Raw genomic sequence first — 14,579 nt, forward strand, 5'->3', positions numbered from 1 at the left:
ACAGTCATTAACTGGAACAGAAACAGCTGTGTAGGAGGCTTAAAATTGGGTGAGGAACAGCCAAACTCTGCTACCAAGGTGAGGTTGTGGAAGACAGTTTTATGTCATGGCAAGATTGAGCACAGCAACAAGACACAAGGTAGTTATACTGCATCAGCAAGGTCTCTCCCAGACAAAGATTTCAAAGCAGACTGGGGTTTCAAGATGTGCTGTTCAAGCTCTTTTGAAGAAGCACAAAGAAACGGGCAACGTTGAGGATCGTAGACGCAGTGGTCGGCCAAGGAAACTTAGCACAGCAGATGAAAGACACATCAAGCTTATTACCCTTCGAAATCGGAAGATGTCCAGCAGTGCCTTCAGCTCAGAACTGGCTGAAACCAGTGGGACCCAGGTACACCCATCTACTGTCCGGAGAAGTCTGGCCAGAAGTGGTCTTCATGGAAGAGTTGCAGCCAAAAAGCCATACCTCCGACGTGGACACAAGGCCAAGCAACTCAAGTATGCATGAAAACATAGGAACTGGGGTGCAGAAAAATGGCAGCAGGTGCTCTGGACTGATGAGTCAAAATTTGAAATATTTGGCTGTAGCAGAAGGCAGTTTGTTCGCCGAAGGGCTGGAGAGCAGTATAATAATGAGTGTCTGCAGGCAACAGTGAAGCATGGTGGAGGTTCTTTGAACGTTTGGGGCTGCATTTCTGCAAATGGAGTTGGAGATTTGGTCAGGATTAATGGTGTTCTCAATGCTGAGAAATACAGGCAGATACGTATCCATCATGCAATACCACCAGGGAGGTGTATGATTGGCCCCAAATTTATTCTGCAGCAGGACAACGACCCCAAACATACAGCCAAAGTCATTAAGAACTATCTTCAGTGTAAAGAACAAGAAGTCCTGGAAGTGATGGTATGGCCCCCACAGAGCCCTGATCTCAACATCATCGAGTGTGTCTGGGATTACATGAAGAGACAGAAGGATGTGAGGAAGCCCACATCCACAGAAGATCTGTGGTTAGTTCTCCAAGATGCTTGGAACAACCTACCAGCTGAGTTCCTTCAAAAACTGTGTGCAAGTGTACCTAGAAGAATTGATGCTGTTTTGAAGGCAAAGGGTGGTCACACCAAATATTGATTTGATTTAGATTTCTCTTTTGTTCATTCACTGCATTTTGTTGATTGATGAAAATAAATGATTAACACTTCCATTTTTGAAAGCATTCTTTGTTTACAGCATTTTTTCACACCTGCCTAAAACTTTTGTACAGTACTGTATATTTTGTGGCATTTAAAAGCAATCTTTATTTACAATAAGAACTTGGATATCATCTATTCAAGTCTTTGCAGAGTATTAGGTGAAAATTCAGTGCTGAGGCTGCATTGTATTTAATAATTCTTTACATTTATATACTGTAGCCCCTTTCTCACTACTGCTTTTCATAGTGAGTGGGGAGCCACTTCAGCCACCACAATTGTGTAGCATCCACCTGGATGATGTGGCGGCAGGCATTTTTGCACCAGTACGCACACCACATTTTAGCTGTTAGGGGGTGAAGTGGTGAGAGAGATAGCCAATTAGAGACAAGGAATGATTAGGGGGCCAGAATGATTAGGCTATGATGGGCAATTTAGCGTGGACATCAGGATACACCTTCCATTTTATGAAGGATGCCCAGGGATCTTTTATGACCACAGAGAGTCAGGACCTGAGTTTTATGTCTCATCCGAAGGACAGTGCCATTTTTATAGCACAATGTCCCCATCGCTGCACTGGGGCAATGGGATGTGCTTTCGGACTTCAGGGAAAGCGCCCCCTGCTGGCCTCACCAACAGCTCTTCCAGCAGCAACCCATTCTTTTCGTAGATTGTCACCCATCCAAGTTTCTTCCAGTCAAAAAGTCAAATTAAAGCTTTTGGTTTGTTTTAAAATGTTCATTGTATTTTCAGTTTCTGACACAAATGAAAAAATCAGCTTTGATGGGTGTCTATTTCTAAATCTGTTCTCAAAATCATATGTAGCTGCCAGTGAATTCATAACCCATCTTGTCTTCAGTTTCCTGTTCTTCCTGCCTCCATAACCATACCTCATAAATACATCAAAAGATAAATTACATTGCTGGTATTACATGTCTTAAGTTTATAATGGGTTACAATACCAGGAGGTGTAGGAATCAGCACATGCTGAACAAATCTAAGTAGTACAAAGTAGCCTTCTTCATAAAGCATGGAAAAATGTTTCAATAAAATTATGAGTGATATAAATTCACCAAAAAGAATCAAGGATTGGAGGTACTTTAGAAAATACAGAAAGAAAATTAAACATGATGAAAAAAATCAGAGTTTTGTGCTTCATCTTGAGACTTTACTAGAGGAATAAACTACAAATCCAAACAAACGCAGCACATAGCTATACATTTGTTAATTTAACTTTTTTCATTTTTTGGTCATGTTCAACTGCAACATGCTATTTACTAAAGCAGTAAACAGCTGAAATGGGAATACATCATTTTTAATAACAGTACCTTTCAATCTGGTGGCAAACATTCAGGCTAATTTATCTACACAGCAACAGAAAGTCGTAAAACAACTGCTCAGATGAACATAAGCAAAGGGTGAAAACAGTTAATCTTATTAACAAACAATTTTATGATGGAAATATGTAATGTCCAAGCTGCTTTTTTTAAGAATCCCCAAACCTCTTAATCTGCCACTTTGTAAGTGAGTATAAAGTACTAGTTTGTTAACACTGACCCTGAAGTTAATTACAAAGAAGCATCAAAAATCGATTGAAAAATGATTGATTGATATTTTAATATTTGTCTTTCTGTCATGCTATTACTCATGGACTAATGGGGCTAGGACCTTGATTTTGTCTTAACCGAAAGCTTATGACCTGATATATTCTGGAAATTCAGAATTTTTAGGTAGAGGCAATTTGGTGGGCACTTTACTGATGGGCAGAAAAGTTTATTGTAATCAAAGCACAGTCCCCACAAGTCTGTCTATTTGATAATCCCCCCCCTCGTGGCATGGTACATACGTGCCAGATTTCATGTATCTGAATACATCGGTGTTCCGTTTCAAATCAATGGTAAGTTCTTATGCTTGTAAACAAACAGAGAGTTTGTTGTTGTTTATGTCTAGCTTTCAGTAGCATTTTATTTTACGGCTATAGGTCCACATGTTTCATTAGTACTATTATATAATGGTGATGTTTTTGATCCTTCGCTTGGATGAAATAAAGTTGTGAAAAGTAATATGAAGTAAACATTAAATCAAAATTTAACAACGAAGTAAGACAAGATGTAGACAAAAACACAAAATCAGATAATACTTTTTTTAAGGTGAAAGTAAAATTAATGACGACTTAAGCTGTGAAAGAAAAGCACAACTTCCTTAAGAGGAGCTAATTTTTGTTTTAGATGATAGAGTGTCATGGTTTTATGATGGCACACATCAGCCTTTTCAGAAGTGAAAAAATAAATCAAAAGTGGGAAGAGAGTAAGCCTGCACATCACCATCTAACATTACTGTCTTTTATGAAACATCAACACCACTTTGGCAGCCTTGTGGGGTTTGCAAATTGTTTATAAATACCTCTAATTTGTATCATTTTTCTACAATTCTTAAATCAAGTAATCACATTTCTTTATGTATTAAAAACTTCCCAGACTCTTAATTTTATGGAAAAACTAAAAAACACAAAGCATTTTACTTAAAAAACTACGGAACAAAGCAAATAATTATGTAAAAATAGCAGTGTTGATGGTCTGCCTAGCATCACACAAAGACTTGTTATTGTAAAACTGTTTATCTGTGCCAGGATAAATTAGAGTTTTAAATAACCAGTAAACAGCCAGCCTCTCTGTGTTATATGCCTGTCTCTCCAGTCTGTCTGCACCCTGTCTTATATATAAGCATATATATGCAGTTATCATATTTCAGTAATCCTTGTGCTTATCAATAAATTGTATTATTCTGTTTCTTAAAATGAGCGTGCTTCATTTACCTTGATATAAGTCTAATGGACGAAGACCCCCATCCAACAACAGACAAAGGTAATGTAAATAAAGTAGGAGCTTTACCAAATTATGTAGTTATTGACATTGCTAAAGGCAAGTCCGACAATTGATTAACCAAGATAAATCTCTCAACCCTTCCCACATTATTAAGACTTTCCTTGAGTGGGCAAATTAAAATTAATCTTTAATAATAAATAATTCATTACATTTATATAGCGCTTTTCTCAGTACTCAAAGCGCTATCCACACAGGGAGGAACCGGGAAGCGAACCCACAATCTTCCACAGTCTCCTTACTGCAAAGCAGCAGCACTACCACTGCGCCTTTCCTTTAGTATACCACAAAACACACAGAACATAAAAGAAGATACAGGGGGTCCCCGGTTTACAACATCTCGACATACGATGTTTCGAGTTTACAATGCTCACTCCCATAAAAACTTAAAAAAACTGAGACGTGAGTGTTTCGGCTTACGCCGTTAGTGTCGTACTTACAGACTAGGTGGGCAAACTAGTTTGGTTGCGCACAGCAGAAGAATACACAGTAACGCGGCATATGAGTGAGGGAGTTGGCAAACTAATTTGGTTGTGCGTTGATGAAGTGTTCCGTTTATGTTGCTTTGTTTGGTGACATTTTGGCCCTTATCATGGCTCCTAAATGAAAGTCAAAGTCTTCAGATGCTAGTGCTTCGAAGAAGAGGAAAGCCATCACGATGGAAGTGAAATTAGACATTGTAAAGAGATCAGAAGGAATAAAGGTAAGGAATTTTTTTACACTCATTTTTTGTCATTTTTTCTGTTACTACAGTATAGTATATTTATGTCCTTTTCCTTTTTCTGTGGCTTAGTTGTGTTTTTATGTTCTAGATTATCCATCCATCCATCCATTTTCCAACCCGCTGAATCTGAACACAGGGTCACGGGGGTCTGCTGGAGCCAATCCCAGCCAACACAGGGCACAAGGCAGGAACCAATCCTGGGCAGGGTGCCAACCCACCGCAGGACACACACAAACACACCCACACACCAAGCACACACTAGGGCCAATTTAGAATCGCCAATCCACCTAACTTGCATGTCTTTGGACTGTGGGAGGAAACCGGAGCGCCTGGAGGAAACCCACGCAGACACGGGGAGAACATGCACACAGGGAGGACCCGGGAAGTGAACCCAGGTCCCCAGGTCTCCCAACTGCGAGGCAGCAGCGCTACCCACCTTGCCGCCCTGTTCTAGATTATGATTTTGCAAATGTGTTAGAATAGGTAAGTGACTTAGGCTACGGTGTGTTTCAACTTACATCAAAATTTGGGTTTCATCACTGTTGTAGGAATGGAACTGTGTCGTAACCCGAGGACCCCCTGTACATGGATAGATAGAAATTAAATGACTAGTTTGACCACAAGTGGGCACGAGAGAGACACAAACCACTGACACAGTAAAGCTCCACACGTTAAATTAATAAAATAAAGTATTTTTATTCTTCCAGAGCCCCTCTTCACAATCCTCCTAGTAATAAGCCACAATTATATAATTAATGTATAATAAACCAATGAATCTTTCCTCCTTCCGTCCTCCAGCTAAGTGTTGCCCATTTCTCCCAGACTCTGACTGTAAGAGCTATGGAAGTAGGATTCTTTTAAGGTTTACCCAAGAGTACTTCAGATGATGTTATGTGGCCAGTTGTAAGCACTTCTGAGCTACAAGAAAGCCAGGGAGATTCTCCCCTGGCAGCACCCTCTAACATCCCTCTGGGAACACTACAGGACTGTACTTCTGGACTCCAACTCCCATGAATTCCTGCAGGTATCCAGACTGGGACCCTACATGAGGGACACTGCCACCTAGAATGTTGGGGGATGTCTTTGGGCATACCGATCAGGATGGGAATCATAAGGTGTCCCAGTCAGGTATTGCACCCACTTATTCCATCCTTCCATTATGGGTAAGGAATTTGCCTCCATCCTCGGCAGGACACTCACTTGTCCTTTGGGGCATCTACACTAGCAATGTTAACAAAGGAATCAAATGTGAAAAAATGAAATAGGATTAACCTTTGAACTTTAGCCAGAGAAGGAACCCTAGCTGAAATATAACACACATGGTGCCAATGCTTTCTTACACTGCAAATATACAGGCCGTTAATCAGAAATTGCACTCTTGTTAGGATGGGACCTGGGCTCTGTGCCTTATCTTCATTTGTTTCTAGCAATGTTGATTGTGCTGAAATGATAGAAGGGGTAAGGAGAATTAAATAACGGTGCTTGGCCACACCACTTTTCAGTAGCATTTTGCATACTAGCCTTAGTCAAAGCCTTTGGTAGAATTTGAGTCTAATGTTTAACTATTTTTTATACGTGGACCTGTTTTTTGGGTCTTGCCTTTAGTCATTTGGATACCTTTACTTGCTATTTGTTTGACTGGTGTAACTTTACCTGCTACTTGTTTTTGGACCACCTTCCTTTCTGCTTTATGGATTTAAATAAAGCATTCCCAATTGTTTTACCTGCTTATCATGACTCACCTCCTTCCAATGGTTCATTTAGATCTGCATTCACACTTTGTGACACTCCTGCTATGAAATGGTGTCTTATGCAGTGTCTTGATAATTCCCTTGTTTTTGGCAAATTGTTTCCATTAAAGTGTTCATTTTTTAAGCTTTATGATATTGGAGAACATAGCTTGATTTTGGTTAGTATTTTGTCATTTAATGTTACCGCTTATTTTGTATAAGGTATTTAGGGGTACATGATCCCTGCCATTTTGTGTTGCCGGTTGCTATGGTGTGGTATCATGTTGCTAGGAAAATGACCATAAGTCACAGGTTGATGATGTCATCATAATGGTAGTGTTTAGGTCAGTACTGAATGGCAGAAGAACATCCTTAATTGTGGATAATTTCTAAAAGATTTCTGGTGATATTCTTGCTACTTACAGTTTTGACTTACTGTTTTATCCATTTTGTATTATGAATTTTAATTATGTATTGTGATTGAACATTTAATTTTTTTTTACAAATCTTCCAGTTCAGAACCCGTCTGTTTAATTTAACTATGAATTCATTTCCTGGTCCATTTCAGTCTGTTCATATGTCTGTCTATTTTTTTCTGTCTGCGGCAGAACAACACCACTGATCATGATGGGATGTTATTCCACTCCCTGGATCATTCTTCTTGTTAGGAGGTCGTGTCAAGAGACTATCTGACAACTATAAGTACTTTACTACCTTTTACATTTAAATACATTTTTTAACTAGATATTTGATTAAATATTTACACTATGAATTATTGTCTGAATTATCAAAAATACTTTGCAATGTAATTATGAAAATGACAAAATAAATTACAAGCAATGCATTGAAAACACTTAAAAGAAAAATATCATAGAGTAGGAAGCAATATTTGATCAAGAAGGTTTGGAAATAACTAAACGAATGGACTGAATAAAAAGTCAGGCCTACAGCCTTGAATTAATTTATCTGGGCACTAAAGGAGTCTTTTTATCCAGGCCTGTTGTGTTGTTCAAAAGGATACGTACTAAATCCTGTTATTTTTAAAAATTACATTCTAACATACCCCAGCTGTAAATATCTTAAGTCATCTGGATCTCCAGCTGTTACCACTTTCTTGAATTAATCAAGCGTGAAGAAGTAACCACTGTGTGTGTGTATGTTGCTAAGAGTTACAGCCACAATTGAAAAGCAGGGCAAGACTAGCTAGACAGCGCCTCCAGCTCCAATGTTTAGAGCCTAGACATGCTAACAGAGGGATGCTGATGTCATCATGTAGAAGTTATTTTTCCTTTTGCACAAGTGGTACTTCAGGCTGTCAAATGGAAGGCAAGAGAACAAGGACTTGTGAAGAGACATGTGAACTAAAAGCCTAACAACTTTAGAAAGAAACACGGTCTGCACTGTTGATTAAGAGTGGGCAACTTTTAATCTTTTACAACATCCACTTAAATTTACATTAGTATTTCTTTTTTTTTAGTTTTATGAGTTTTTGGTGCTACTGTTTAGATTCTCTGGGTCTTATTTCAGTTGGAAAAAAGCAGTGAATTTAGCCCTAATCCATGTACATATTTCAGATGAATTACTTTGCTATAGGTTATGTATATAACTGTATTTCCTCTACCTGGCAAGTTTTTGAATGTTGAGTTATTAAATGACTATTAAATAATAAATCTGTTCAGTGAAATGTAAGTTAACTTTCATTGTTTTTGTCATGTATTTGTAATGCAGTACACCATCGTAGCCTTTCCTTTCCCCCGACAAGAATGGACAAGCAGACAGCGCGTGTCTTTTTCCTTCTCGTCTTTATTGAACAACAACTAACAAAATGTGCTAGGCATTACCAATCAAATCACTAGGTGTCAACCCACAATCAGACATTAATAGCTGAACTGAAATGCACACTTATACTGATATATAACAATTCCTCCCTTCTAAAAATCAGAAGTAATTAAATTATTCCCCACTTTTTTTTTCCTGAAGAAATCAAAACATTGACTTCTAACTATACATTTAATTTTCAATTAGTCTCTGTGGAGGCTTCCGTATGCGAATTGGGTAACGTCTCTCTTCACAGGGTAATTTTTCTTGATTTGTTACAGCAGTGTTAACCTCTGCAGAAGGTGATGGAGATAATGCACATGAGCTCTGTACTTGTGCTGTTTGAGGAGATGGTAGTGCTCTGGACTGCTGATAGAAGCAACAGCGGGGCAGTCAACAGGTAGTGTGGGTATCTTCAGCTCTAACCAACCCTGATTTTCCCAACTGGTCAACATGATGTCGCCATATGACACCTTGAGTAACCTCTACCTTATAGGACAAGGGACCAGTTTGCACTTTGACTAGTGCAGGAACCCATTTCTGGTCTCCTCTGTAGCTCCTGGCAAGAACTGATTGTCCAATGGCAAAGCTACATGTAACCTTGTCAGTTGCTTTATGGCCTTGTTTGATTTGTCTGTCTTGCACAGTCTGCTTGAGATTTGGTTGCAGCAGGTCTAATCTAGAGCGAAGATGACGCCCCAAAAACAACATAGCTGGAGTCTGGTTAGTTATAGCATGGATGGAATTCCGATATGCAAATAAGAAATTGGCCAATTTGTGCTGAAGGGTCAGCTTCTCATTTGTCATTGCTCGAAGAGCTCGTTTCAAACTTTGCACAAACCTCTCTGTCAGGCCATTTGTGGCTGGATGCCATGGGGCAGATGTGATGTGCCGTATGCCATTTCTGTGGAAGAATACCTTGAAATCTGTTGCTGTGAACTGGGGTCCGTTGTCACTCACTAGTTGTTGTGGAACTCCAGTTCTAGCAAATAAATCCCTCAGTACTTCAATGGTGTGAGAAGAAGTGGTGGAGCTCATAGTGAAAACCTCTGGCCATTTAGAGCATGCGTCGACTACCACCAGGAAGGCTGTCCCCATGAATGGTCCTGCAAAGTCGATATGCAGCCGGTGCCAAGGTAATGTAGGCCATTCCCATGGGTGAAGTGGTGCACGTTCTGGCTCATTCTGAACCATCTGGCATCCACTACATTGCTGCGCTATTTTCTCGATGTCTTCATCAATGCCTGGCCACCACACAAAACTTCTGGCAAGTGCCTTCATTTTCACCACACCTAGATGGCCCTTGTGAAGCTCTTCTAATACTCTGTGTCTTAGTTTAGTGAGTACAATGGTCCTTAACCCCCACATCACACATCTAGCATTTAAGGCAATTTCATCACGTCTCGAGTAATATGCAGCCAGCAGGGATTTGTGCTGGGCTGTCCAACCACTCAGTGTGGCAGCATACACCTGAGACAGGATCTTGTCATGTTTTGTTTCCGTTTTTACCATGTCTGCCGTGATGGGCAGACTTTCAATCTGACTGATGGAGATCATATCTATTGTTTCCTCATCTCCAAACTCATCTTTTTCAGCCTCCAGTGGCAGTCGTGACAATCCATCTGCATTTGCATGGCAGGCTGTATGTTTGTACTCAATCTTGTACCTATGTCCACCTAAAAACAAAGCCCAGCGCTGCATTCGGGCAGCAGCTGTGGCAGGAACTCCTTTCTGCAGGCTGAAAATTGAGGTTAGCGGTTGGTGGTCTGTGACAAGGGTGAATTCCCTACCAAAAAGATACTGGTTGAACCTTTTTACACCCCACACTAGACTCAATGCCTCCCTATCTATTTGGGCATAATTCTTCTCAGCTGCAGACAATGAGCGTGATGCAAAAGCTATAGGCCTCTCACTGCCATCTTCCATAACATGAGACATCACTGCTCCGATGCCGTATGGAGAAGCATCACAACCAGCTTGATTGGAAGGGACGAATTAAAATGGGTTAGGACTATGTCAGATGTCACCAGTTTCTTTGCATCTTGAAATGAATGTTCACATTCTTTGGACCATTTCCACTGTTTGCCAGCTTGTAATAGCTCATTGAGTGGATGTAGCACAGTTGCCAGGTTTGGAAGAAACTTATTATAATAATTCACAAACCCCAGGAAGGATCTTAGCTGTGAAACATTTTGTGGTTGCGGTGCCGTCAATACAGCCTGAATCTTGTCCTGACATTTGTGCAAACCTTGGGCATCTATAGTGTGCCCGCAATACCTGACACTGGGCTTCAGGAACTCGCATTTGCCTCGCCTAGCTCTTAGTCCATACTCTTCTAACCTTTTCAGGACCTTTTTGAGGTTTTCTAAATGTTCTTCATCTGTTGCTCCAGTGACAAAAATGTCGTCTAGATAGCACTGGGCACCTGACACTGACTGAAGGATCTGATCCATTGCTCTTTGCCAAATAGCTGGGGCAGAGGCTACCCCAAACACCAGCCTGTTGTAACGATAAAGACCCTTTATTGTATTAATGGTCAGGAACACCTTAGAGTCTTCCTCTACTTCCATCTGGAGGTATGCATCTGCTAAATCTAACTTTGAAAAACGTTGCCCACCTGACAAACTGGCAAAAATGTCCTCAATTCTCGGCAGAGGATACTGTTCAGCCTGCAACACAGGATTAAGGGAGACCTTAAAGTCCCCGCAGAGTCTGCCTGTACCATTTCTCTTTACTACTGGGACAACTGGGGTTGCCCAAGGACTCCAGTCTACTTTAGAAAGTATGCCATCTGCCTCCAACCTATCCAATTCCTTTTCAACCAGGGGTCGGATGGCATAGGGTACTGGATGTGCCTTGTGGAACCGTGGGGTCGCACCACTCTTAAGTACAATTTTAGCTCCAATGTGCTGAAGTTTCCCAATGCCACTCTTAAATACAGGGGCGGCATTTCTTAGTATCAGCTCTAGGTTCTTTTCTGTAGTCTGTTGCACAACAGGCAAAGCACGAAGGCTTTTAATCTGTCTCCAGTCAACTCCCAGCTTTCTTAACCACTCACGGCCACATAATGGTGCACCTCCATTTTGTATTATGTGTAAATCAAGTACCTCTTTCCTTCCATTATACTCTACTGCCACATGCAGCACTCCAATAGGCATAACCTTCTCACCTGTGTATTTTCTGAGAAGAACAGAAGAGGGGTTCAGCTTTTCCTTCTTGAAAAACACCTTGCAATCTTTCAGTGACATAACTGAAACAGCTGAGCCTGTGTCCAATTCCATTTTTATCACCTGGCCATCTATCTTGGGGGTTAGCCAGATTGCCTGCTTGTCTTTTCCACTAAGGCTAAATAATTCCAGATTGGCTAATGCATCTTCACTATCAATGTCAGAGACTTCTGCAACATTATGCACATTTTTCTTTTCGTTGTGATGCATTTTGTGTTCCACACTACACTTTGCCTTTCCACTACGACAAACTCTTTGGAATATGGCCCGTTTTGTGGCACTGCCTGCACTCTTCATTTTTAAATCGGCACTGTGAGGGAAAATGGGACTCGCGTCCACAGCGATAGCAGGGCCTTTTATGTATTTTTTTTTATCTTGGCTGCCGCCATTTTATTCACGCTGCACGTATTCACTCCTCTATGTAGTTCAAGTGCATCTTTAGCTGCAGTTTCCATTGAAATAGCAATTTCTACTGCCCGTTTAAATGTCAAATCTGCCTCAGTTAATAGCCTCTTCTGGATTCCCTCTTGAAGGATTCCACAAACCAAACGATCACGTAATGCATCGTTTAGCCCGTCACCAAACTGACAATATTCTGATAACTTTTTCAGTTCTGCCACATAAGCCGCAATTGTCTCTCCCTCGTTCTGATTACGCTTATGGAATCTGAAACGTTCCGCGATCAGTAATGGCTTTGGTGACAAATGATCCCGCATTATACGGACCTAATCGTTAAAACTTTTCTCAGCGGGTCTGTCTGGGGCAGTTAAACTACGGAGGAGGCCATAAGCTTTCCCTCCCATGGCATTCAGTAGCACAGGAACGTGTTTTTCAGCTGGAATATCATTTGCAGCGAAATACTGTTGCAGCCTTTCAACATACATGTTCCAATCTTCCGTGGAACTATCAAAAACATCTATCTTCCCGATGTACATGTTTGCAACTTATCGTACTCACGTTGCGCTATCGCGTCGGGTCCTTGCTTTTCTGCTTACTCTGTGCAGTTCTCACTACAGTTATTCAGTGTCACAGTGCTCAAAATTAACTTCTTGATCTCGTCGCCACTGTCATGTATTTGTAATGCAGTACACCATCGTAGCCTTTCCTTTCCCCCGACAAGAATGGGCAAGCAGACAGCGCGCGTCTTTTTCCTTCTCGTCTTTATTGAACAACAACTAACAAAATGTGCTAGGCATTACCAATCAAATCACTAGGTGTCAACCCACAATCAGACATTAATAGCTGAACTGAAATGCACACTTATACTGACATATAACAGTTTTATTGTCTGAATGGTCAGTGATTTCCAGTAAACAAATTATATTAATAGTGACAGTTTGCAATTCAGCTTGATTCGGCAGTTTATTTTATATTGGTATTGCTAACCACAGCTACGTTACTTTGTGCTTCAGTGATTTTTCATGATAGCATTAGTTTGTTTGGATCATCTATACCAGTGTCAAAATATCGAACATAGCATTCAGAATTTCAGCGTTATATTAGTGTCATTTTTGCTGCTCTGTGAATGTAAAATGATTATGAGCACCAACAGCACAAGCTGACAAACAGCTTCTGGGTCTTAATCATCATATGTTGCTCTGAAAGTCTTTTACAGATTTATTTTTTGTCAGATTACCTTGAGTGCTGTTTATAAGTATTATGGCATATTATTATTAAATATAGACATAGACGTGAGGTGATTAAATTATATTTACATAATTCTATATGCAGCATTTTGAATTGTCTGAAAATGAGGAAGAAAGTGAACTTAACTACGTGAAAGTAATGCATTAAAATTGTCAATTTTGTTACATGCAAATCAGCAAATTAGCTTTTGTGTAACTATAAAAATAATTAGCAATACTTGACAAAATGACCATAATAGTATTATAAGATTAATTTAAATGGAAGCTATTACCCACACTTCAAGTAGAATCACCAGGGCTAAGGTTTGCACATTTTAAGTTTATAGCTAACTGTTTAACAGTATTGACTGCTGTGGAAGACATGGGGTGCCACTAAGCTCCAAACCCCAGACAAAATTGACACACACACACAGTCACGGGTTCAAATAAACGTAATTTATTTCTCCAAATACCTTTTCAACAAGACAATCACAATGGTCTATGATTCTCTTCTTCCTTGAACTCATCTTCCTCCCTCAAGTGTTTTCATTTTCCTCCTGATTCTGACTTAACCCTAGTCAGGTCGAGCAGCTCCTTTTATCTTGGATCTGGGAGTATCTCCAGTGCCAGGGCATAGTCCAATGGGAGTACTTCAGGGTCAGTCGGAAGTTTCTAAAGCAGGGAATGTAACTCCCTGTAGTGCTCTTTGGTGGCATCCATGGACCCCAGCAGGGCTGCGTCACTGAACTACAAGTCCTAAGATTCCTTCTGGGTATTGGAATTAGTCCCAATGTCCAGGGACTCTGACATTGTTGTGGCAGAAACACGCTGCTCAAAGAAGGCACACAGAGTTTCAGGAAGGTTACAAAATTCTATTTTATTGCATGATGTATACACAGAACTACAGTAAATCAAATGAAATGAGCAATTAGCAAATTCAGCAATCTTACTTTTATTACAGTTCTTATCACTTATGCAAACTACTCTCCTCCTTCTGGCTCTTCCCATTATTATCTAATGTCAATCACCTGACTGAAACTGCCATCATTACTTCATACCCTGTGCAGGTGTTCAAAGCTTATTTATTAATCGATTCCTACCAGTAAGTCAAAATCAGGCAGACCCACACATTAGATATTGGGGCAGTTGTGCCCCTAAAAAAATAAGGCTGTTTCTTATTAACTACATTTTCCTCAACTTGTCATCATCCGTCCAGGCAAGCAGAAAGGGAGGCAGAGGCCTAGCCATTGCAAATGGAAGCGAACGGCCTATCTGGGCTTCTCTCATGGCCAAGGCCTCAATGGCTGCATTTCTTAAAACAAAGGCCTGTTTAGCCCTCTAAAAGTACATAATGTCCTTGACTGAAGTTTTGAAGCTTAGCAGCT

At 40.4% G+C, this 14,579-nt stretch overlaps 1 pseudogene; it reads right to left on the reverse strand.

The window, feature by feature from the left end:
• Positions 1-8,735: 8,735 nt before the first annotated feature.
• LOC114663764 (uncharacterized protein K02A2.6-like) lies at positions 8,736-11,866 on the reverse strand (annotated as a pseudogene).
• Positions 11,867-14,579: the final 2,713 nt, after the last annotated feature.

This window comes from Erpetoichthys calabaricus, chromosome 13 (assembly GCF_900747795.2).
Source record: "Erpetoichthys calabaricus chromosome 13, fErpCal1.3, whole genome shotgun sequence".
Lineage (NCBI taxonomy): Eukaryota > Metazoa > Chordata > Cladistia > Polypteriformes > Polypteridae > Erpetoichthys > Erpetoichthys calabaricus.